The sequence below is a fragment of the Doryrhamphus excisus genome, linkage group LG15 (genome assembly GCF_037039965.1).
Source record: "Doryrhamphus excisus strain RoL-2023G ecotype Guam linkage group LG15, RoL_Dexc_Guam_v1.1, whole genome shotgun sequence".
Lineage (NCBI taxonomy): Eukaryota > Metazoa > Chordata > Actinopteri > Syngnathiformes > Syngnathidae > Doryrhamphus > Doryrhamphus excisus.
In genome coordinates this window covers 5777682-5801644 of record NC_136371.1, presented here as the reverse complement: position 1 = coordinate 5801644, position 23963 = coordinate 5777682, and the positions used below count along the sequence as shown (strand labels likewise).

General features: G+C 41.7%; 1 protein-coding gene across 1 annotated transcript in view; it reads right to left on the bottom strand.

Annotated features, from left to right (window-relative positions):
* Window positions 1–23963, bottom strand: part of fgd (faciogenital dysplasia) — a 41137-nt gene that overhangs the window by 15927 nt on the left and 1247 nt on the right. The window lies entirely within an intron of this gene.

The window sequence follows — 23963 nt, the reverse complement described above, 5'->3', positions numbered from 1 at the left end:
TTGAGTTAAAACTTGTAAATCATGGCTTTAACATTTAACAAGTGCATGTAATTGTACAAAGGACAATGCCTGAATGAATGAATTAATTAATTAGTCAAAGGAAATTGTCGGGAAAAAACATGAGAATTGAGTCAACAAAAAATGACAAAACTGAGAAGTCCTTCAACAGCATTTGTCCTTTCCCTGGTGTGAATACCTGCCAAACCTGATTCCAGGTTGCTCCTCCTGGGACAACAGAGAAACGTGATTGTGCAGCTCAGACACTACAGGTACATCTTTACCAGTAGAATAACAGTATTCATACTGGGAACCAACAGATGTGACCGACAAAACAAGTGTGTGATTATTAAGAGTGATTTTGTTAACGACACACAAGAGAATAAAGACTCATTATTAATTTGCTTTGCTCAGCCCCCCCCCACCGTTATTGAGAGATGGATGAATGGGGCAATTAAGCAGGAATTACACTTCTGAGGACCGTTATTGGCAGCAGGCTCTACTGGCTCCACATCACCATGACAACCATCCACTGCTCCAATTATCTAATCCACATTTTTTCACTGTATGTTAATTCATTCATTCATTCATTTTCTACCGCTTTTTCCTCACGAGGGTCGCAGGGGGATGCTGGAGCCTATCCCAGCTGTCTTTGGCCGAGAGGCTGGGTACACCCTGGACTGGTCGCCAGCCAATCACAGGGCACATATAGACAAACAACCATTCACACTCACATTCATACCTATGGACAATTTGGAGTCACCAATTAACCTAGCATGTTTTTGGAATGTGGGAGGAAACCGGAGTACCCGGAGAAAACCCACGCATGCACGGGGAGAATATGCAAACTCCACACAAAGATGGCCGAGGGTGGAATTGAACCCCGGTCTCCTAGCTGTGAGGTCTGCGCGCTGTATGTTAATTCAATAGCAATAAAAATGTGTAACGTTATTAGCCATGTCATGATTGTTTCTGTCTCTGAGGAAATATTCCGATACTTTCAGCTATTTGACCCTCAAGAAAGTCACTTCAAGTGAGACAACACCCCCCCCCCCGTCCTCTGTTTGCCCCACATTTCACTTGACTGACTTTTTAATGGTAAAGGCTTCATTTCAGAACAAACCCCAGAGACACATACAGCTCAAGGTGATGCACAAGCCTCACGAGCCGTCTGTCACTGTCAACCCGAAGGCGACATCCCCCCCCCACCCCCCCACCCCCTTTTTGAGTCATTTATCACACATCATCCCTTGAGTCCTGTTAGGTAGACAGATCACTCACAGTCAAGCACAGTTTCTTCTACAGTCAGACCAATAGTCAATCAGGTCGACCCCCACAAAAAAAAAAAACCACTATGCCCAGCCAAGACCTCCTTTTTCTGTGCGTGACACCTCATTATCCCCATATGAGTATCGTATTTCCCAGCGCCACTGGATGCATTACAACTTCTGTTGTTCCATTCTGCCTCTCTGAGCTGGCTCATATTGACTTTCTAACCACAGTCTCACACTAAAAAAACGACAATGAGAAGTAAGCTACAGGCAACACAGACACATACGTGTGGTCATGATAGCGTGATGAAACACTAATGACATGTAAAAAAAAAAAAGGGCAGCTCGTTTGAATAAGCCCACCAATGCAGCTTAAATGACCACATACTAAATAAATGGAAGCATCCAAATTGTCCATAAGTATTAATGTGAGTGTGAATGGTTGTTTGTCTATATGTGCCCTGTGATTGGCTGGCGACCGGTCCAGGGTGTACCCCGCCTCTCGTCCGAAGACAGTTGGAATAGGCTCCAGCACCCCCCGCAACCCTCGTGAGGAAAAAGCGGTAGAAAATGAATGAATGAATGAATGAATCTTCAGTATAGCTTAAGATGAAGGGGTGAGTGCTAGAGGTTGGAAAGAGAACATGGTGGTACCAGATGGCTGAGAATGGAGTAAAAACAAACAAAGGACTGTACAGTAGTTGACTGGAGCACCAGTGACAAAAATCACACAACATTGCCAAGTGGTATTTAAGAAGCAATAATGTTAGTAAGGGGGGGGGGGGGGAAACCCAGTCATGTCTGCTTTTACTTCCGGTAGGAAACGTGAAATAGAATGTTGGCAATATCCACGCTGAAAAAAGTACTAATTCAACTTCATAGAACAGAGATGTTTTTGCAATTGCTTGGTGCACATCCAAACAAAACTCCACAATGGTCGCCGTCTTGATAACGACAGAAACCGATTTGTCTAAGTGGATCGATTCCTTTCGATTCTGAACCAAATGCAATGTAGTCCAATATAGTGTAATATGGTATTTGTATTCTTTTTAATGGTTTTATTTCATTTGAACATGCATCAGATTACAATTGAATGCATCACATAATGCAACTGTTACATTTGTTCACCTCCTGCTTTCCCAATATAGTTCAAGGGGTTTTTTTTGTGTTTTTTTTTTTGTCCCATACCGAAGCACGAGGCGACACGACCACACCATGACACCATGGTACCCATTATGTCATTGTATGGTCACACCACCTCGCACCTCGGTATGGGAAATAAATAAATTAATAACCTTAAACTATATCAGGAAAGCAGGAAGTGAACAAATGCAACAGCTACTGATTGTGTTTTTGTGTTTAAAAGTTGGGTAAAAAAATGTATAAAGTTCATTATAGGAGATATGTAGTTGTGCAGCTACTTAACATTAAAGCTCCAGACACACAAAAACGACGACTTGCATCAAGGTTCCTTTTGGCCAACACGCTTCTAATACATTATTTTATTTTTTATTTTTTTGTATTGTCTTGCAAGATGCTTAAAATGACACAGCCATCACACACACACACACACACAACGTAGGAGTTGCCTGATTACGGCATTAATACAAAGATCTTTGGGAATCATCATTGTACACAAGCTTGCATTCATTACTGCTAAAATGGATTAATTAAAATACATACTTATATATTCTGTAAATACAGCCACAAACCAAATGGACATTCAAACAGAATGCACAACAGCTATTACCAAGGAAATGCTGATGATCTATATTGTTAATACAGTAAGTCGGTCGACATAAATAAGTGAAAAACAGCTTAGTAGAGGCACATAAATCAACAAGCACCTAGTCTGTTGCCCTTTACGGAGCAGAGCGGTAACAACAACTGCAAATCAGGTCAAGAAGCAGTCTTTATTTACCTCTTTATGCGCTTGTGTCCTTGCTGCCTGCACAGAAGAGAGACGGGATGGGTTGTGACACACTCACTGACCTGAGACCTTTTTCCAACTGCATGACTCAAGGCCCCTAGGAGTCAGCCGCCACACGCAGGACCGGTCAGAGTTTACAGTAACAATCACAACAGCAGACAACACTGATTAACAACTGAATATGTTCGAAATTTCAGCGCATCTGATACAAAGTTTTGCAAAAAGGGATCTGTTTTTTTTTCTGTCTGCACTGAGCTGTAGCAGGCCAGAGCAATGTAAAAGGACGGAGACACACATTAGCAATTACAGAAGACAAACAAGAGAACAAGAGGGTTTACGGACTGTGGTGGAGAACGCTCAACTGTCCCAGAAACTACTGAAGCCTAATGTAAGTGACTGTCAATGGAGGCTTTCACTAAGCAATGCTCAAACCTAACTGGTCATTTAGCACAGAATTCAGGATGAAGCTCCATGGGTGCCTGTCAGACCATACTCCCAACTATTTCCATTGCCATCGGGGGTGGGGGGTCATGACAAACACAGGTCTATTCTATGAGTCAACAGCAGCCGAAGCCTGAAATAGCATTTTCAAAACAAATCACAATCATCCACTGTCCTAAAATGGCCGTATTATAATGAGGATGATATCCTGAAGGTCTTTGAAGCCTTCACTACTCCAGTTGGAGGAACTAAAACCAGGGGTCTCAAACACGCGGCCTGCGGGCCAAATGTGGCCCGCAGGACACTAGTTTGAGGCCCCCGCCTTGATATGAAAGTTTAATGTTAGTGCGGCCCGCGCAAGTTTGATATGGATGCTGTATGGTATCATGTACCCAGAAAAAATTATTACGTTTGATTAATGTTCATGTTAAAGGTTAAATAACTGTTAATAGTTATCCTCCCTATCCGTGTGGAAGTGGTAAGTTTTTGGCTATTTAAGTTAAAAGGAAAATAACTTGAAGGCTACCATTTAGGTCGCTAGCTCTCTAGTTTGCGAGTTAGCATGTGTCTCAAGACCCTGCAGTTGCGCAATATGTTGTAAATAAAAAGAGTATAAATGTGACTATAGTCGTGTTTTGTCATGTCTACAGGGCTCTAATAATGCTTTGTTCATTTTAATCTGAAAAAAATAATTTGTCTACCCACCAACTATATGTGGTTTCCGTTTTATTATTATTATTATAATATTTATTTATTACTGATTGATTGATTTTCTTTATTCTTGATTTGTTTATTTATTTTTCATCTTATTTTGTGCAGAAAAATAAAAATTAAGATATTTGAGAACAGTGGAATGTTTTATCAGAGCTTTTCTTGTAGAAAATCGAAACCAAAGCACTGAAAAAGTTTGTATATTTTTCTGTTTTTAATAAATGCATTTTTTTTTTTTTTTTGAAAACCTGATGCGGCCCGGCCTTGAGACCCCTGAACTAAACTATTACTTTGTCAGAGAAAAGTAGTCTAAATCTCAGTGTGGGTTTGACTGGACAATCACTAAATTGATGACATGAATGTTAAAGGAAACTGAGGACAACAATTTTGCCACACATGGCAAACACATGCATATGCATACATAACGCAGAGTGGATAAAACCCAGATGCAGACCAAACCCTGTAATTACTTTGACACCGTTCAATGTGCTACTGTGACGACAGCAGCTATCAAAAGCAATGCCAAGCAAAACACTGTCGACAAAGCGAGACAAGTGTTGAGGATGAAGCCCGTCCAGCTTTTGCAGCACATTCAGGAAATAAATAAAATCAACAATATCCATTGTATTTAAATAGAAACAGCCTGGGGTTTATATTTTTGCTGTTGGGCACCTGTGCTAACCGCTAAGTCTGCCAAGATAGAATTATTCAGAAATATTTGACACCTCCCTTGGCCCCCGTTCTTGTGGTGTGTGCTCGCACTCGAACGGAGGAAGTGCCCACTTGCACCACCCTGCATCTGTTCCAGGCAGGCAGGATGGATGTCAGCATGTGGAGGGGAGCGTCTGTGAGCCTGCTGACAGCCAAAGTGTCCCAGAGCATGTGAGCCCAACCCAGTAGAGGTCAAAAATGTCAGTCCGTGCAAAACGGGACTGGGCGCCTAAGGAAGCTCGGAGGTAAGGGTGAGGAACTGGGGAGTATCTGCCCATTGTCGCTATTGAACTGTACTGCTACATAACGGGACAAAAGATCACCGCACACTCTTTGGGGTTCTTGACGTCACAATCGGTTTCAAAGTGTCACTTGGATGCTGAAAAGCCGTGTCAGCATTGAGCTCGCCAAACTCAAATAATGAACAAAGCTTGGCAAAAACTTCATGCTATTCAAGCTTGAAGAAATAATTTGGATTAGGAATACTGTAGTTATGAACGGAGTTCTTAAATCGCAGTACACACGAACATACACAAATTAGTGTACAAGGAGATGCCTGTTATAGAATCCAGGTGGACGCTAGACAGGCTAATAAAGGCTTCAATTTCCTCCCAAATGGCTCCACTGTTGCCCCTTACAGCATTGGAGTCCTTGGGGTCCTTCTCGGCTACTCAACAGTAGAAGCTTGTCTGAAAGAACTACTGTGTTGAGTAGAGTTAGTGTGTTTACACATTCATCATTTATTTAAAAACTCAACTTTTTCCTCTGGATTTTTTAAAACTTTCTCACACTGGAGGTGAAAATATACCTGCAAAAAAAACAGGAAGTGTACAAGCTTTAAATTTGGGCAAAATTTTGGAATGAGTACCACCTCAGTATGGATTCAGGAGCATGCAGACACTATGTAGCACTTTTAGTGCAGGAGGAACTGTGCCTAAAATGGGCATTGTGCACACCGATATTTGATCTACTCTCTGAGCGCAGAACAAGGTTTTCAGTTTATAATGTGAGAAGACTATAAATAAATGCATTGTGAAATACAAAGTGTGTATTTAGGTAATGTTCTGGTAAAACAAGCATATTGGCTTTGTTTGGCTATGAAAATAAATGTTACCAAAATGAGTAGCTCTTGGCCATTTTTGTTTTGTAAAAGTAGCTCTCACAAGAAAAAAAAAATCGATATTGGTATCAGTATCGGTCTAAGTCACTCGTGAATTATTGGGATCGTATCGGCAGCATAAAACTCTGATCGGAACATTCATTCATTTTCTACCGCTTTTTCCTCATGAGGGTCACGGAGGATGCTGGAGCCTATCCCAGCTGTCTTTGGGCGATAGGCGGGGTACACCCTGGACTGGTCGCCAGCCAATCACAGGGCACATATAGACAAACAACCATTCACACTCACATTCATACCTATGGACAATTTGGAGTCGCCAATTAACCTAGCATGTTTTTGGAATGTGGGAGGAAACCGGAGTACCCGGAGAAAACCCACGCATGCACGGGGAGAACATGCAAACTCCACACAGAGATGACCGAGGGTGGAATTGAACCCTGGTCTCCTAGCTGTGAGGTCTGCGCGCAAACCACTCGACCGCCGTGCCGCCCCTGATCGGAACATCCCTAATATAAAAACATTCTTATTGTTCTTAAAATTACACAACAAATAGTATTCTAACGGTCATAATTGCAGAGTCTGGGACTAGAGTATTTTGATATCTAGTTTATTGGACTTAACATCGAAATATCCTCCTCTCATCTTCAAATTTCCAAGTCTTAAAGCAATCAAGCCAAGATTGGTCAACATGTGGTGCACAAGTTGATAGCGGTCAAGTAAAATCAGTACATTGTCACTCCTTTATCTTGAATTCTAACATTTTCGGTCATATGTCAGACTGTGTGGTACAAGTCAGCATACAAAGCGAACAAACTGAAAAATAAGAGGAATGAACTAGCAAACGGCTAAAGTAGCAAACAAAAGATCACCAGGAGCAGCTTTCCGTCTAGAAATTCACCATGTATGGTAGTCTGTGAAAAGCAGCTCCATGTGTTCACAGGTACTGAGATTCCATTTTACAAGGATGCAATAAAGCCCCCCCCACACACCCCGATGGGAATATAGCAAGAACTGACTCTCCAGTCAAACATCCCTAAAGTAGGAATACTGTAAGAACCATAAAAAACACACATTACACACATGCACTCACTTTTGGTCCTGCAGTAAAAACTCTTGAATTATCCGTTTACTGCACGGAGCCATTCCTCATCGTTCTCGGTTGTCTGACTAGACGTTTGTCATGTTTCTGTGTGTGTTTGCGTGTGATTCCTCCATTTTTCCTGTCGGACGCCAAAGTCCCATTCAAAGACAAACACACATGCTTCAATGGAGACAAGAGGGCTCCTAACACTTTCTGACTGACTGCTCACAACAAATGGGAAAAGCAAAGGGCGCATGCATGCAGGCGCATGCACGCAAAGGACACACAATACTGGGGAAAACACGGCACTTGTGTCTTCTTACTGTTCAATCGACATATTAAAAAGGGGGCTGCTGGTCAAGAATGCGGCTGCAGAAGATGCTGGTCCATTATTATCCGATCACTTGACCTCTTTTTTTGAATGCTCGTTCCTGTAATTATCATGCCAACGCTGCAGGAAATACCATCAACTACTGTAAGAGGAGGACCCAGGTGCTGTGGGTAAAGAGGAAGCCATGGGTATAATTACCATGGTGACTGAATAACGCAGATGGTAGGTGAGTCAAAAAGCAGAATAAAGACATTTTTGTCTCCCCGGGCTGTGCATACAGTGCACAAAATCAGAAGTTAGACACAATTATAAACACAAGTCATGTTCTGCCTATTTCTACTATATCATAGACCGCTAATTCTGTTCTTAAATATATACAAACTGTTGCACTCCATGCAGTATTGTTGCTTTAAGGCTTCTTTCCACATCACCACCAGCAGCTTTAACCAAAATGACTTTTACTTGATTCAGCCAAGGAATGAAGACAAAAAAACCACTGGAATGACTTTCATGAGCTTCTAATTACAGGGAGTGGACGAAATAATAAAAATAAACACCTTCACGATAAATGTGACGCTAACTAACTCACACAGAGCGTCCACTCCAGGATAGGCTGCATCACTGTTTCACCCCATGTATTGAAATAGTTTTGTGTGATACACATCCCCTACTTTGGCTCGGTCTAAAAGTCAACCTGTCCAGACTTTGAAAGGAGGGTGGTGATACATGATGTAATACTTTTTTTTTCCACTTCTCAGGAGTTCTTGGGACTTTTCACACAAGCCTACTGTGTGCATCTTTGTTCGTAGCCTTGACGACAAGCGGCTGATACATGACAGTGTTGGCATTAATACGTACTTATGGTGTTTATGGAGCGCTTGATGGCTCAGGAGGTACTGGACTCATTTAATCATAATCAGTTCTGGTACTTTTACAATCAGTAACTGTTACATTTGTTCACTTCCTGCTTTTCCATAATACAGTTTAAGGTTTTTTTTGTTTTTTTTTTGCAATAATGCACCTCGTACCGAAGTACAAGGTGATATCACCATACAATGACATAATGGGTACCATAGTAAGTGTCAATATAGTGATATATATAGCACATCATGACTGGTTCAAGACTCTTCATCCTTGTATTAAGCAAACATCAACTGCTTGTATTGTTTCTTGAATTCACTCATCGTTGTGCATTGTTTGAGGTCCAACGATGAGCGAATTCAATAAACAGGAGTTTCTTGACAATAACATTTGATGGGGTATGTTTTTAAAGTCCCTTTTCATGTTCTGCTTGCCGATTTTGTCTATCCATTGTGCATGCAAAATTAGCCCATTTCAAGTATAGCAAGGAATTCTGTCAAGTACTCAAGTCACAGTTTAATTACACTTAAATCCATCCAATGAATGGACTTGATTATGTTGATACATGAGAGGCCTGTTGCTACACTGCTGAGATCACCGATCCGAGAGGATCAACCGCGATCATGTAAGCGGGCCAAAGCTGCTCAACATTGGGGTCCCGCTCCAGAATGTATGTCAACCAGACCCTACAGATGCTCAGCTCAGCATCATCCCATTGATTTGGGTCAAAAGGTCAGCGATTAAGACAGTCGTCACCGTCTCTAGGCAATGCCACAGTGTCTTCCACACACTCAGCCTCAGTGGAGCTCACACAGCTGCTGCCGGTCGTCATGGAAACATTCACAGTCCCGTCTCCTTAAGCAGACTCACCAGTTATAAATTACAATGCACAATATGACGCTAAAAATATACCAGAGGTGATTAATGTAGATGTATTATCACACAGCTATATACCGTTATTGTTATGGGGAAAATGCCTGCCTGCTGTCTTATGAGACTACATGAAGAGGTAAGGAAACCAAAAAAAAAACCCTTGGTATCGCTCACCTTTCACAACAATTCTCAGCACACTTCACTACCAAGGAGCCAGAGGGCTCAACTCGTACTCCCAATTACCCGGTGTGGTCCAGATTAAAGAGGAAACTCTGCCACCCAGAATTTCCATGGAAAAAAAACACTGCAGGCAAGAATCAAGGCAGCAGAAAATTGCCCCCAATGTACGTCCTTAATAAAAAATGCAGACTGGCATGTATATTTCAGAGGGCAGTGGGAATTATTCTGCATTCAGCAGACTGTGTGGAGCCCACACACCCAAACACAACCCAGTCGGCGGTTTGCTTCCCAGGCATGCATAGTGAAAAAGCACCTGCCACAGACTCATGGCATATATACAAATGGGCACAAATACAAAATAGAAAGGGAATGTAAGGCTCACCAGCTAAACTCAATTAAGAATCCAGATCTGATCCACTCTGTAGATCCAGCAGAGAAACAAGACCGGTCCAGTCCAGCACGGTGTCACGAGGAGCATGGATGCTGGAGTAGTGTACTCACGGAGCGAGCATGAATGTGCTACTGCCACTTCTCCTGTGCCCTCATTGACTCACTCAAAGCACTACGCTTCCTGCCTCTCTTTCTCTCGTCCCTCCTCTGTCGCCTCCTCCTCCTCCTCCTCGATCCCTTCCTCTACAAATTCAGAGACAGCGGCAGAAAAAAAAATTGCACTCCTGTCTTCTTCTCCTCCCCTTTTCCTTTCCCAGCACCATTCACAGCAGAGGACCAAACAATGCCTGGGCCGCCGCCACTCTGAAAGGAACCCAGGAGCCGTTCTCAGCCAGCAATAATGCCTCCCAACTGTCACCATGGAAACTAATGACGGGGCCTGGGCTGGCGGGAGGAGGGAGGCTGAGGGGCGATGGCAAGGGAGGGGAGAGTGAAGTGAGAGAGGGGAAGAAGTGGTTGAATGCGGGATGGGGGAAGTGTGTATTCGCATCAGTGAGTATGCATGTGCATTTGTTGCATGATAGTGTCTGGACTAGAGACCGACCGATATGGGATTTTGGGGACCGATGCAGATACCGATATTGAAGGTTGAAAGAAAGCCAGATACCGATACTTTGGCCGAATTATATTAATAAAGTGTATGGATATACACAGGATACATATTGTACATGAAAATTCAAATTCAAAAAACAATTCAATGCAAAGCAGAAGGAAAAAAGGAAGTCAAATTAGTAACTGACTGAACATAAGGGCATGCCTCTGTCATTTACTTTTAGGTGTGGCCACAAATATGTACTGTACGTATTGTTAGAATCTTCTATTATCATGTTAAATGATACCAGGTCTTATTACTAACACCGCCATTGTGACATCACAGTGAGCTTTGTGAGAGAAGTCACTGGCATCCCGGGGTACAAGCTGTAACCATGCAAACTGAGTGGGACCAATCACAGTGGAGTGGGCGTGGCTAGAGGGAGGCCGTGGGTGTCTGGAATAGGTGCAGATTCTGCAAGACCTAGAAAGCTTTTGGTGGTAGCTGCTCCAGGAGTCCACAACTCAAAAAAATGGGTCGAAAATGGGCATAATAGGTCTCCTTTAATATGACTAATCATGTGATTAATCAAGTAGCAGTTTTTAATTTTTTCTTAATTCAAGTAAGATTTTGGTTGCTTGAAACATTAACTCAAAAATGCCACAACAAATGTCATAATATCAGACTGCTTGTTAGGTGTCGTATAATGGAGGTTGCTCCATCCCCGGGGGGGGGGGGGGGGGGGGGGGGCAGTTTGGGAAAATTCCCAAGGGAGTACCATCCGTGTCTCTGGGCCGCTTCCCCCCAACAAACACAGATCGCACCACCAAGCTGAGCCGACCCGCTTCTTATGCACACATAATTACAAGCAGCCTGCCTGCTCCGTATCTCCATTTACCAAGCTTTGTAACCCTCACCCCCCCATCTTGATGTCGGCCTGGAAGAGAGGGTGACATCACCTGAAACCAGCATTGAACCAACCGTCTAATACCGCTGATAACCATGGTAACAGCACAGAAACACCCAAAACGATAACAGGATTTTAAATGTGGGTGTGAGAAGACGACGCAGCCGATTGGGGGACGGGGGGGGGATGGGTGGCTATTTTACATTCAGAAAAGGAAAGCTTTGGGAGTGGGTTGAATATGGACTCTGAATGACCTAAAAGTTGAGACAATTACAACACTCAGCTTGGCTACATCTTATAGCAATGCAGTGAATTCTGCATGACTTTTGGACGGCGGTGCGTACTGGATCTGTGCACCTGCAGACATGAAGATCTAACATGAAGATGGGGAGTCTTCGTGCACCAGGCTTCTTTGGGGCTTGTTTCTTCTCGGAAACAAGACCCACCCTGGACTATGTGGGCCAGTGCACCCTCTTACACTAAAGAGAGGAATGTGAGCTGTGCTTTAGAGAGGAATGTTGAACCTCTCACCACAGTGTTACTTCTTATGCAAGACTGCTATTGCTGTACATTGACTTCCATCTATACATTTTATAGACTGGAAAGGAACGAATGGACTCTGTGACTTGACTGGAAGAAAAGTATATGTTAATGGGTCAATACTATACCACATTTCTAAAAACAAAACAGTAAACATCTTCTGTCTGATTCGATATATTTATATTATAACCATAATAAAATCAATACACCTGCACTCATGTTGATAAATGGCAGCATTTTCACAAAAGTCACATTCTTCAAACCTGCTGACTAAAAAACTGAAAAGTTCTAATAATCAAAAAGCTGCACTGTTCAATCACAAATAGTGGCAAATAAAACCATGCACTCACTAAAATATCGGTGATAACAACCGTGATGATATGGACACCACATGATTTTTTTTAGATATCAATGCATAACAACACATGGAATAATTTGCCCGCAAATTTGGTTATAACAGCAAAACGGAAAGGTGCTGACGATGTGCTTCCCATGCTAATTAACGGGCGTGACGACGGCAAACACAAAATGTAACAATTGTTTTTAGATTTCCAAAGTTCCTGTAGAATTCGACCCTAACTTAACCTGCTTGTGTGGCAGCTGTGGTTCTGGTTTTTAAATGTCCTGAAAGGGAGAAGAGACGACAAGCAATTTCATCCCCCCAATGCGATTAACATGGACGTTGCCATAGCAGCAGAACTGGAGCTTCTTTAATAAAAAGCGTAAAAAAAAAAAAAAAATTTAATGAAGAGACACTGGCTGCTTGTCAAGTTAGTACTATGTATTGAACTTGTTGAGCTGATTGGCCCCTAATGGATGTGACAGGCGGAGTGTATTTTCTCCGAAATACCATTGCTATTCCAAATAACCTCTAGTTGCCCTTACTCAGATAATATACCACTGATAATAATATAATAATATACCACTCAGTGTCTGGTCATCTTGAATGAGGACACATTATGACAACACAATGTTTACATTTTCATTCAAACATCCCAGAAGGTCTCTTAAGAGGCAGCAAGACCAAATATACCGTTTAAGCAGTCACCAAGAGGTCAAGCAAAGTGCGGTTACTATGGTTACTGACATACATTCATTTGGATTCATGCACTGAACTGTTCGATACACATTTGAAAAGATGTTCCATTCCGAGCAAACCAGTGATTTTTAATGCTAACACTAAACTGCCATTGAATATAAAAGTATTTTTGACCCATCCGTTCCCTGACGAGAACCCTCTTGACATTAAGCAAATAAAATCAGAGACATCTTTTAAAATTATACTAACAAGCCCGTTATCATATTCCCTCCCTACGGAGTCAAAGCTCCTCTTTAAAGAAGAATCATTAATATTTCAGCCACAAGAGAATCCTTCAATTTATTATTAATACCTGCGGCAGGAAGAAGGTCTTATATCTGCATTACAAAAAAGGTTGGCGCCGTGCGATGATCAATCTACAGTCAGCCTCGGGTTTTAAAAAGGAGCTCCTGCTGTCGCCGAGTGGGCTTGGGAAATGTATTCCTACATCGACCCCCATGCTAACTGAATGTGGGGGTGCTCAAGGCACGGATGTGATGGGAGGATAATACAGAAGAAAATGTGTCAATAAATTCATTACAGATCGAGTCTTAGTCAGAAAAGAACTAATAATGCAAAAGGTAGAATCTAACCTTCTACCGTGTGAAGCACATTCGCTTCCTTTGCTTGCCCTTGAAAGGTGCAGTGATGCAGGTGGAGGTCTGCCCCCCCCAATGAGGTCCATACGTGTGAGCGTGTAAGCACGTGCATGCACATGAGGATGCGTCCACCCATAGTGGGTCTGGTCATCTGATGAGCTGCAGGCTCATCTCCGCCTGCAGCGCCCAGATGGCCTGCGATTACGCACGGCTCAGCAGAGATTAGTGCGCAGCAGAGAGGGAAATAGAAACATAGAGGGTAGACATAAATAGTTCAAATGAGGAGAAAGTTGGAACCATATTAAATGAAAACATGCAGGTGTGCACGTTCAAGAGCAACAACCTTAATACTCATCTTTTATGTTAGCGTCAATGACAACTGCATCCAAAATGGAAAACCGGGTGCTGTGAAAGACTGATTGTGAAACCTTCACATATGTGAGTGTTTTTCATAAAAAAAGACACGAGGGGATTTGTCACTACCAGCAACGAGACATGATGGAACATCCATTTCAAGTAAAGTACACCCAAAAGAGCTGGGAGGAAAACGCCTTTGCTTGTGTGACCCTTTAAAGGGGACCTATTACTATTAAAGGTTGTTAGAATGTTGTATTCTCAATGTTAAAGCTCATTTAATGAGTTTTTCACAGCTTACTGTGACATCACAGTGAGCCAGACTTCCTTATATGGGCGTTCCTGGGTACAAGCTGTAGGCTTAGCTCTGTGAATTAGCTCCGTGTTAGCACAGAGCTAATTCTAACGGCTTCCAGGTAAGGGATTGGAAGTTCAGGTTTGAACTTGCCTACAGAGGCAAGCATCAGGCAGAAGTGGTTGGAGTTGCAGTCATTCATTTTCTACCACTTTTCCTCACAAGGGTCGGGGGGTCCTGGAGCCTATCCCAACTGAGGCGGGGTACACCCTGGACTGGTCGCCAGCCAATCACAGGGCACATATAGACAAACAACCATTCACACTCACATTCATACCTATGGACAATTTGGAGTCGCCAATTAACCTAGCATGTTTTTGGAATGTGGGAGGAAGCTGAAGAAAACCCACGCATGCACGGGGAGAACATGTAAACTCCACACAAGTGGAATCAAACTCAGGTCTCCTAGCTGTGTGGCTTGCGTGCAAACCACTCATCCACCGTGCAGCCCCAAAAGAATATTCATTCATTCATTTTCTACCGCTTTTTCCTCACGAGAGTCGCGGGGGGTGCTGGAGCCTATCCCAGCCGTCTTCGGGCGAGAGGCGGGGTACACCCTGGACTGGTCGCCAGCCGATCACAGGGCACATATAGACAAACAACCATTCACACTCACATTCATACCTATGGACAATTTGGAGTCGCCAATTAACCTAGCATGTTTTTGGAATGTGGGAGGAAGCTGGAGAAAACCCACGCATGCACGGGGAGAACATGTAAACTCCACACAAGTGGAATCGAACTCGGGTCTCCTTGCTGTGTGGCTTGCGTGCAAACCACTCGTCCACCGTGCAGCCCCAAAAGAATATATATTATCTGCCAAACTGTTGCTGAAGCCTGATGTCTTTCCAATGTTACTTGGTCATCAACACAGTCAGAAGGGAAAGCTGTTAAGTAACAATTTAATATATCTGTGTCTTAACTTAAGCAGTTAAGAGTGTGCACGCAGATAATAGCCAGTTAAAGGAATTACAGTGTAAGCACTTAATATATTTCACAAGATGTTTGGGAAGCCAATTTATGACAAGAATTTAGCTTTGGGCATGTAAGTAGCAGACAAATGTTGACATGGTCATCCAGTAAAAGGCAGATGCCAAGCAACCCGAGGCAGTTTGTTGTTGTATTATTTGTAACCTCCTTTCAGGATCATATAATCAGATGAAGTGCTTGTTAGTGATGAGAGAGAGAGGGGGGGGCTGAAAGCCTGAAATAACTGAGGAAGATAATCCACTGTGGGCCAGAGGAACAGGATCCATCTGTGTGGATGTAGCTCTCATCTCCTCATTAGGCTCGGGCTCTTATGACTGTCCAGTGATGAGAGCTGTGGCGGGTGCAATATGGCACAGGGGAGAGTGCCAAAATGAATACTACAGACAGGATGGAGAAGAGATTTGGTGACTGATAAGATGATGGGAGTAAATGAGATTCCTATTCACACTACATATATCTAGATCTGGTAACTCTTGGGACGCTAGAAATGACCAATGCCGTTACTTCATAGGCTTTCAAAATACAGGAAGTCATTGTTCTCCAACAAGTGTCTTTTTTAATAAGGTGTTTTTGTTATTGTTAAGTGGCATTTTGACCTCCAGACATTACGGTGCCCAATGAGGATGACGGGTACAGAGGTGACATTTTAAACGGGATCGCGGTTGAAGTGAAACCACATCTAACTGGTCACGTCAACTTTTCCGTGCTCTGCTGCCTGCAGCCATTTAAGCACAGATTTAATGCACATTAAACGGTGCTATCATGTTTCAGAAAGTCATTACAGGAGAGAGCGGTATTTCATGATAAATGGCTGCCGGGTACTAGTGCAAACTATTATAGGAGGACGGAGACAAGGAGAGTGAGTCTGGTGTTGCTAAAGTGACCTTTAAATTTACAGTGACATCCCTCGAGGTCACCCGAAGAGAGACTAGAACTGCCTGAATAAAGCTAGAAGCATGAAGCTGTGGACAAACTGCACAAAATGACTCAAATGCATGTTCCTATGGAGTATGGGTAAATTAATTAACAAGGATTCTTGGACCAGAGAGGTTGCAACAGAAAAATACAACAAAAATGAAACCACACTGCCCTCTACTGATAGAGTACCAGTTATACACTATCAGTATTTGCCATATTGTAAAATGTTACATTGAAATGCATAGATTGGCAGTTCTAACTTAGTTTGCCACAATACTCTATGCATGTTTACACAACGCTATACTTCTTCTACACTCATAATTGTAGCAAAATGTAAAAAGGAGAACACATGGAGGTGTAAAACACAGGCCGTTTGTGTTAGCTACAATCCGCCACACTGGGACAACATTTACAAAATGCTTTATGACCCCCATCAGGTGACTGAATGGGGGCTTGTATGATGATTACACAACACACAACAAGCAGAGTTCTAAATTAAACTGAGAAACGAGTCCCTCGTCCCTTCCTCTGTGTGTCCAGTTGACTTTCATACAGATGTCCAACAATCCATGCAGGAAAATAAACATCCGGATATTTGTTTTTCATTTTAGTAAGCAGACGGAAATACATGTCAATGCATGAGCTTGTATGAAATGGGAATGTTTGGAAAAACGGTGTTCTTGGAGGTTATTCTAGGAAAATCCCTCTGCCTAGATTGGAGTAATTTATTTACCAGTGACATACAGAATTTAAATAAAGAATAAACCACTATGGTGAAAACTGACAATGACCATGAATATGTTAAGATTAAGATTAAGATATGCCTTTATTCGTCCCTCAGTAGGGAAATTTGTATTGCACAGCAGCAAGAGTACAGAGTCAGTTAAGCAGTACAAAATACACATTATAGAAAAATAAACAATATAAACAACCCAAGTATTAACAAAATCAACAGTTTTTCCCAGAGTTATATACAATACAGTATGTAGATAATATGAAACGAGATGAGATATATGACCAGTCTATACACTGAGATCTTGTTAGAGAGTTAATATGAGGCATTATGGAAATACTTCACATAGAACTTAGTATATTGCATTAGAGCCCTTAATATTGCACATGGAGGTTGATCAGATATTGCACAGTGAATGGGGTCTGGAGTAACTATGCTGAGTATAAGAACAAAGTATTACACAGATGTACATAGTGGTGTAGAAGTCTATTGGGTTACCCCTCTAAAAACTGGAACCAGTATTACTATATCCACTAGAAAAATGTATAATTTATATATGTCAACTCATGAAGAGCATCAGTTATTCCCAAAAAGGATAAAGTTGACTGGATTGTTCACTTTGTGTTGGATGCAATTTCAAGCCATTTTCATTAATTAATTTTCTATGCCACTTAATTCCATTTACAGTCGCTGGGGTATGCTGGAGCCTATCCCAGCCGACTTTAGGTGAGAGGCAGGGTACACCCCTGGACTGATTGCCAGCCAATCCGCAGGGCACATGTAGACAGAGTCACCAATGAACCTACGTCCAATGGGGATTCAAACCCAGGTCTACCAGATCTCCTGACCATGTGGCCAACTATGTGAATCTGAGAGAAGATGGAAAAAAATCAATCTCTGGCATTTTCCATGTCATTTAAAATGTGCTTATAACAGTAAACTAAATCCTGTGATGTCACTTAAGGACACCAACTCACCAATGAAAAGATGAGCTATTTAAAGAATTGCTAATGTAAGCCTTCCACGCACAAACAAATGTCCCAAATGAAGCTTGAGCAACACTACACTGACAACTGCTCGCCATCTGGTACCTACAAGTGACCTCGACCTTTATGTGCCCCCCCATGACCCACCCCGCAGTCTACAGGAAGCATGTTTCCACCGTTTTGGAAGAGTTCAACTCATAAAATATCAACACACTTTCACAATAGCCAAGAAATAGGAATGGACATGCGTTTACTATTAGGGCTGTTTTTTTCCGTATGACTTTCCCAGGAAAATCCCCCTCATCTGGGAAAGGTTCAGTCCAGGCAGGCGGACAGACAGAAGACTGTGTGGATAGATACACTGTGACCAAGACACAAAGACATACTTTTTAAAGGCCTCTGAAATGTGTTATAACTTTTATCGGGTCTTCGCTATCGTTTTCACATCCCCCACAGCCAAGGATAATTTATATTTGCATGTGCATAACATACAGTGGATCAATACACACAACTATTACTTTATTCTAACAATCAACATCTGACATATAAGTCAGTCACTGGGTGACACACAGTCAGTCTGTCTTCAACAGTTGGTACCATTTAGGAAAACTAGGTCACTTCCTCCTTCTGTATGTGTGAAGGAGAGTGTTGTGTGCCTCTGGTAGACCCTACAATAAAGCCAAGAGACCTCCAGCATAAACACATTGTGCAGGAAGGACTGCTCGTCCGAGCAGAAACATCCTCAAACCAAACATGTCTCCTCTCTTCAAGTGTTGAAACTATTTAGCCTTCTCATGAGTCAACGTTCCGTGGGCGCTGAAAGTGTCAGTGAAGGTGGAATATTATATGGCAGCTCTTGATTGTTATTGCGGGGCTGTCGCTTTAGATCTACAAACTTCGGAACGTTTGGTCAGACTTGTGGAAAGATGAGGCAGAAGCTCAAGGCTACAGTATTTTCAATGGGTGACACATTATATTACATTACAGCTAAATAAAATCCCCAAATAATTGATAAGCCCATAATAATGTTTATTTTTCACTCACAGTAACGCTTACCCCTCTAACTCTCCTGCAAGCTTGACAATGTTCTCTAATTTCGGATCAGCATTTGTAATAAAAGTGACTGAATTATTCGATTAAATGCACCTGCATAACAACACTCTCTTCAATTGCCATTGTTCATTAGCCATGAAAGCTAACTTATCTGTAATCTGTTTTTAATGTCTAACTTTTTTATACAGTAAACCTCGGATATATCGGAAATTCGCTCACAATGGACAGATAAAAAAGAACCAATTTTTCTGTAATGCATTTCCAATAAAAATTCATTGCATATATCGGATTTTTTATAACGGATTTCGCCTATTTCGGACAAAATCTCCAGTCCCGTTCCAATTTCCCTCGCATATATCGGATGGCTGCATCGTGGCCTTTGATCCATCTTTGATCCATGTTCACAGCCAAAGATGAAGATTATAATATCTTTGTATGAATTACAGACATGTACATGAGCATGTACAACGAAATAAAAAAATTCTCAAATCTGTAGAAATGCCTTCTTGTTGCTATTAGCGAGGTTTAGAAACCAAACGATAAACGCAAGTGCAAACGATAATGACATCACATGCTATTGAAATGTATGGGAACTTGCCAATAAAGTTAAATTCTCATTACCTTACGTCTCTTTTCATTGCCCAGTCCAGGTACATTGGAAACATAGTCAAGGAAGTGCCTTTTTATAACGGATAAAATCCGATTTACGCATATACCGGATATAAATCCGATATATGCGGAAAACGGACATTTTTTGGTATACGCATATAACGGATTTCGCTTATATCGGACAAAACCAGTGGGAACAATTGAATCCGATATATCCGAGGTTTACTGTATCTGACTGCTGTCCCCCACCCGGCTTTTACTCATGTTTTAACTGTGTATTAACCAATGAATGTTGTATTTTGGTGTGTCTTCTATTCTGTTTACTTGCTTTATTCAACTTCACTCTTCTGTATAGTGTCTGAGTATTTTGAAAAGCGCAATACAAATAAAATGTATTATTATTAATATTATTATTATGTCTGTTGCAGTGCCGGCTCCACCACACTTGGGCGGTACAGTACCCCCCCGCCCCACTACTAGAATTGCATTTGACTGCAACTGTACAACCAACAATTCCAAAAACACCTGTCACAGAAGCGTGTCTTCAAATGAGTCAAGAACCAGTCAAACAGGCGCGTACCTGCAATACGTTCTCTGTGCCGCACGCGATTGGATACACCTGTACATAAAAAAAATGCACCGCGCAGCTCTGCAATGCTGAGTTTGAGCAGTAACAAGTACAACACATGTTTATAATCAAGCCTGCAGCAGGCTGCGGTTTTGTGTGTGTGTGTGTATCGAGTTGAATGGCATTTGTGAGGAAGCTAAACTATTAGGAACATCTCTTGGAACTTGACAAATGTGATCTGTTTTTAACCTCGTACATATGTTTAGGAATACTCAAGGCTGTTGCTTTGGCTCTAGTTTGAGACAGAAAGTTACACATCTCGAGCATAATCTATGTAAAAAAAAAAAAAAAAGTCAATTTTAGTCTGTTCACACTGCTCACTTGTAATGTTAACCCAGCAAACGATTACCTACAGCACATTAAACACTATAATAACTTTTGACACACATTTATGATCCATGAAGCTAGGTCAAGCGCTTTAGATTGAGATAACAAAAAAAAAAAAGAAATAGAAAAATGCCCTGTCAGAGAAGTGATCCATCACATTGCAGGAGTCACACATGACGCCCATTAGGAAAATCAATGTGACACTCAGGCAAGCGTGGAAAGAGCCTTCAGCTTCTGGATGGCCTGGGAAGTGACTCATGCTGTCTCACTCGTGTAACGTGAATGACAGGAAGATGGAGTATAGTGCATGTGTGGGTATTGTTGTGGCCGATGGGATGTTGGCAATTGGCACTCATGAGTGACCGGCTTGCTTAAAACTAAATAGATACGGTAGGTATTCAGATATTTATGATTATATGTTTATTCAGCAGGAGCTGAGCTACACAAAGCTATTGATATCTTCCTCTGCGAGCTCAATTGCTTTGCCAAAACTGGAATCAAAACGGTATGCCGACTGTTCAGCAATAAAAAGATTCACTGACGGTTCCGAGTTCCTGTGGTGGGGTCCTTCTAAATGTAACACACACACTGTCAGAGTTTTCATTTAATTAGCCGAATAATTGTTTTTAAACTTTTCAATTTTAGACGGAGCTACAGTGATTAGATCTCAACTACTCTCATAAAAAGAGAAATTAAATAAATAATCATTGCATCGATTCCGTCACAATTCAGCTGACTTATATGCAATGTGTTCCCCAGGTGCCCAGAGGGCGCCAACATTCACATGTGTTCCAAGCATTATATGCAGCCCTCTTCCTGCTTTGTAAAGAACACCAGACATCTGACTGGGACTCATACACGCCCTACTCCTGCACACTTCAATAACATAAACCTCAACATCTTTGATATATTGAATTGGTATTATTACGTAGATGATATTCATTCATTTTCTACCGCTTATCCTCACGAGGGTCGGGGGGTCCTGGAGCGTATCCCAGCCGACTTTGGGCAAGAGGGATACACCCTGGACTTTTTGCTAGGGCATATATAGAAAACTCACACATGCAAACACACAGAGCACATGGTTGGTTAAGCAGTTGGTTAATATTCTGTATTATACGTTGGTAGTGTATCATCTGTTTTTATAAACCTATGAAGTTTTTTTTTTTTACAACAGGAGGCGGAATTGTGTGTGATTCATAGCTAATATAGTATAGTGAAAAGTGAATGTTAGTGATACATGGAAAAAAAATATGACGAAAGTATTTAAGTAGTTCATTCATTCATTTTCAACCGCTTTTTTCCTCACGAGGGTCCTGGAGCCTATCCCAGCTGACTTTGGGCGAGAGGCGGGGATACACCCTGGACTTTTTGCTAGGGCATATATAGAAAACTCACACATGCAAACACACAGAGCACATGGTTGGTTAAGCAGTTGGTTAATATTCTGTATTATACGTTGGTAGTGTATCATCTGTTTTTATAAACCTATGAAGTTTTTTTTTTGACAACAGGAGTCAGTGTGTGATTTATAGCTAATATGGTATAGTAAAAAGTGAATGTTAGTGATACACGAAAAAAAAGTATTTTAAGTAGTTCAGTTTGTCATTATTTCCACACTTATTTCAGGCTACATGAACCTGCCATGAGTTAGAGAATTGATGTCTGAAAGAAAACTGCAGTGCAGCACTTAAGGTTCAATGCTCTCTTGATATTGTGCTCGCTCGTTATTTAGATCTATCTTCAAGGGCAAAGCAGTTATGTGTATTATATCCAATACGTTCAATCAGAACAGGTAGAAAAGTCAACACATCACCCAAGGAACATCTAAAGAAATATTTGCTGCAGTTCTGATAAAACTGCTATTATGATTTAAGTCCATGCTGTGAACCTTATCAAGATGACATACCTGCACGCTCACAAGATTAGAACCAAGCATCTGTATAGATACACATGTGTGTCTGTCCTCATATCTCACCAGTTAACATGACCTCAAGTCAAGTTTATGGCCGGGAGTGCACGGGGGGCCAAATGCTCAAAAAAAAAAAACGAAGGGAAGCTGGGTAGATTATATTCTCACCGTCCTGTTCATTTTCCTCCTGCTCACTGTTTATCTCACACAGAGAGGAGATGTTTACATTGGCTTGGTTAAACACAGACAGTCCCACATAGTTTTTGTTAATAATAAATAACCTAAACAGTGAGCCAGGACGTGCATCCTCAAGCTCAGTGAGAAGCACAATTGACTGTGAAATGTCACACATAAATTGGGACTATTTGCTGTATGTTCATGGTTCATAAGAGATTTGCAAATGAAGCTTTATAACTCATGTGACCCTGCAGTGGCCAACACAAAAATAGGCCACAGAGTGCACACACTGACTGCCTGGGTTCCCATGTGGAAGAAATAAGCAACATGAGAATACAAGGGAGGGAAAAAGTAGATATTTCATCTGATGGCGGCTGTAGTGAGACATCTGTGTGTGTGTGGCGGAGGTGTGGGTGGGCAGTGTGATGAAGAAGGGAGGGGAATTACAAAAAAAAGAGGTGGGGAATGGCCTTGAATGAGTATGTAGGAGAAAAATGCCTGGAGGGCAACTTCATTGGGGGGGGGAGTAATTGTACCGGTTATTCTTTTTTTTTGCGTATATAAATCTGACAAGGGAGTCAAAATTTAACAGGCACTCAAAACTTGCTATTTCTTGCATCATAAAAACTATACGACTGTATAAAACCTTGCACTCATCAAAATATATATCAGTGATAATCAATTCTAAATACAATTCATTTGGACACCATATGACTTTTACATATAACTATAACATATAACCAACTATTAGATGCAAAACTGAAAGGGGCTCGAGACGCTTCCCATGCTAATTGAAATTAGCAAATTAGCAAATCGTTTTACAGGATGCAACTTGAAAATAGTGAAAAAAAAATAACGCAGCTTACAGCAGCAGAAAATCGGCGAATGTAAAGGCTGGGTTATACTTTTCGCACGAACGCGCCACGCGGAAATTGAGAGATCGCGCGTGTCTTTACACTCATCTACGTGGGGCGGTGTATCAAAAACACGCGTCAACCACAATACCGAACTAGAGCAGAAAAAATGTTTGCTATTGTTTATTCAACTTCCAACATAGCGACACTTGCCCGTCTACTTCTTGAAGAGGAATTTTAGTTATTTGCTGCTATGCCAGATTGCTGCTACGCCAGATATGGAAGAGTAAGTGGTCCACTCGTGCTTTTTTTAAAATAGGAGTACCACACAGCTTGTCGTTCTGTGGGTATGAAAATGTCGTCATTTGTCCACACGAAGCCGCATGGACCCATAAACCCACTGACTACCGGGCTGAGTACTCACACAAGGACTCCTGTGACATATAATATTGCT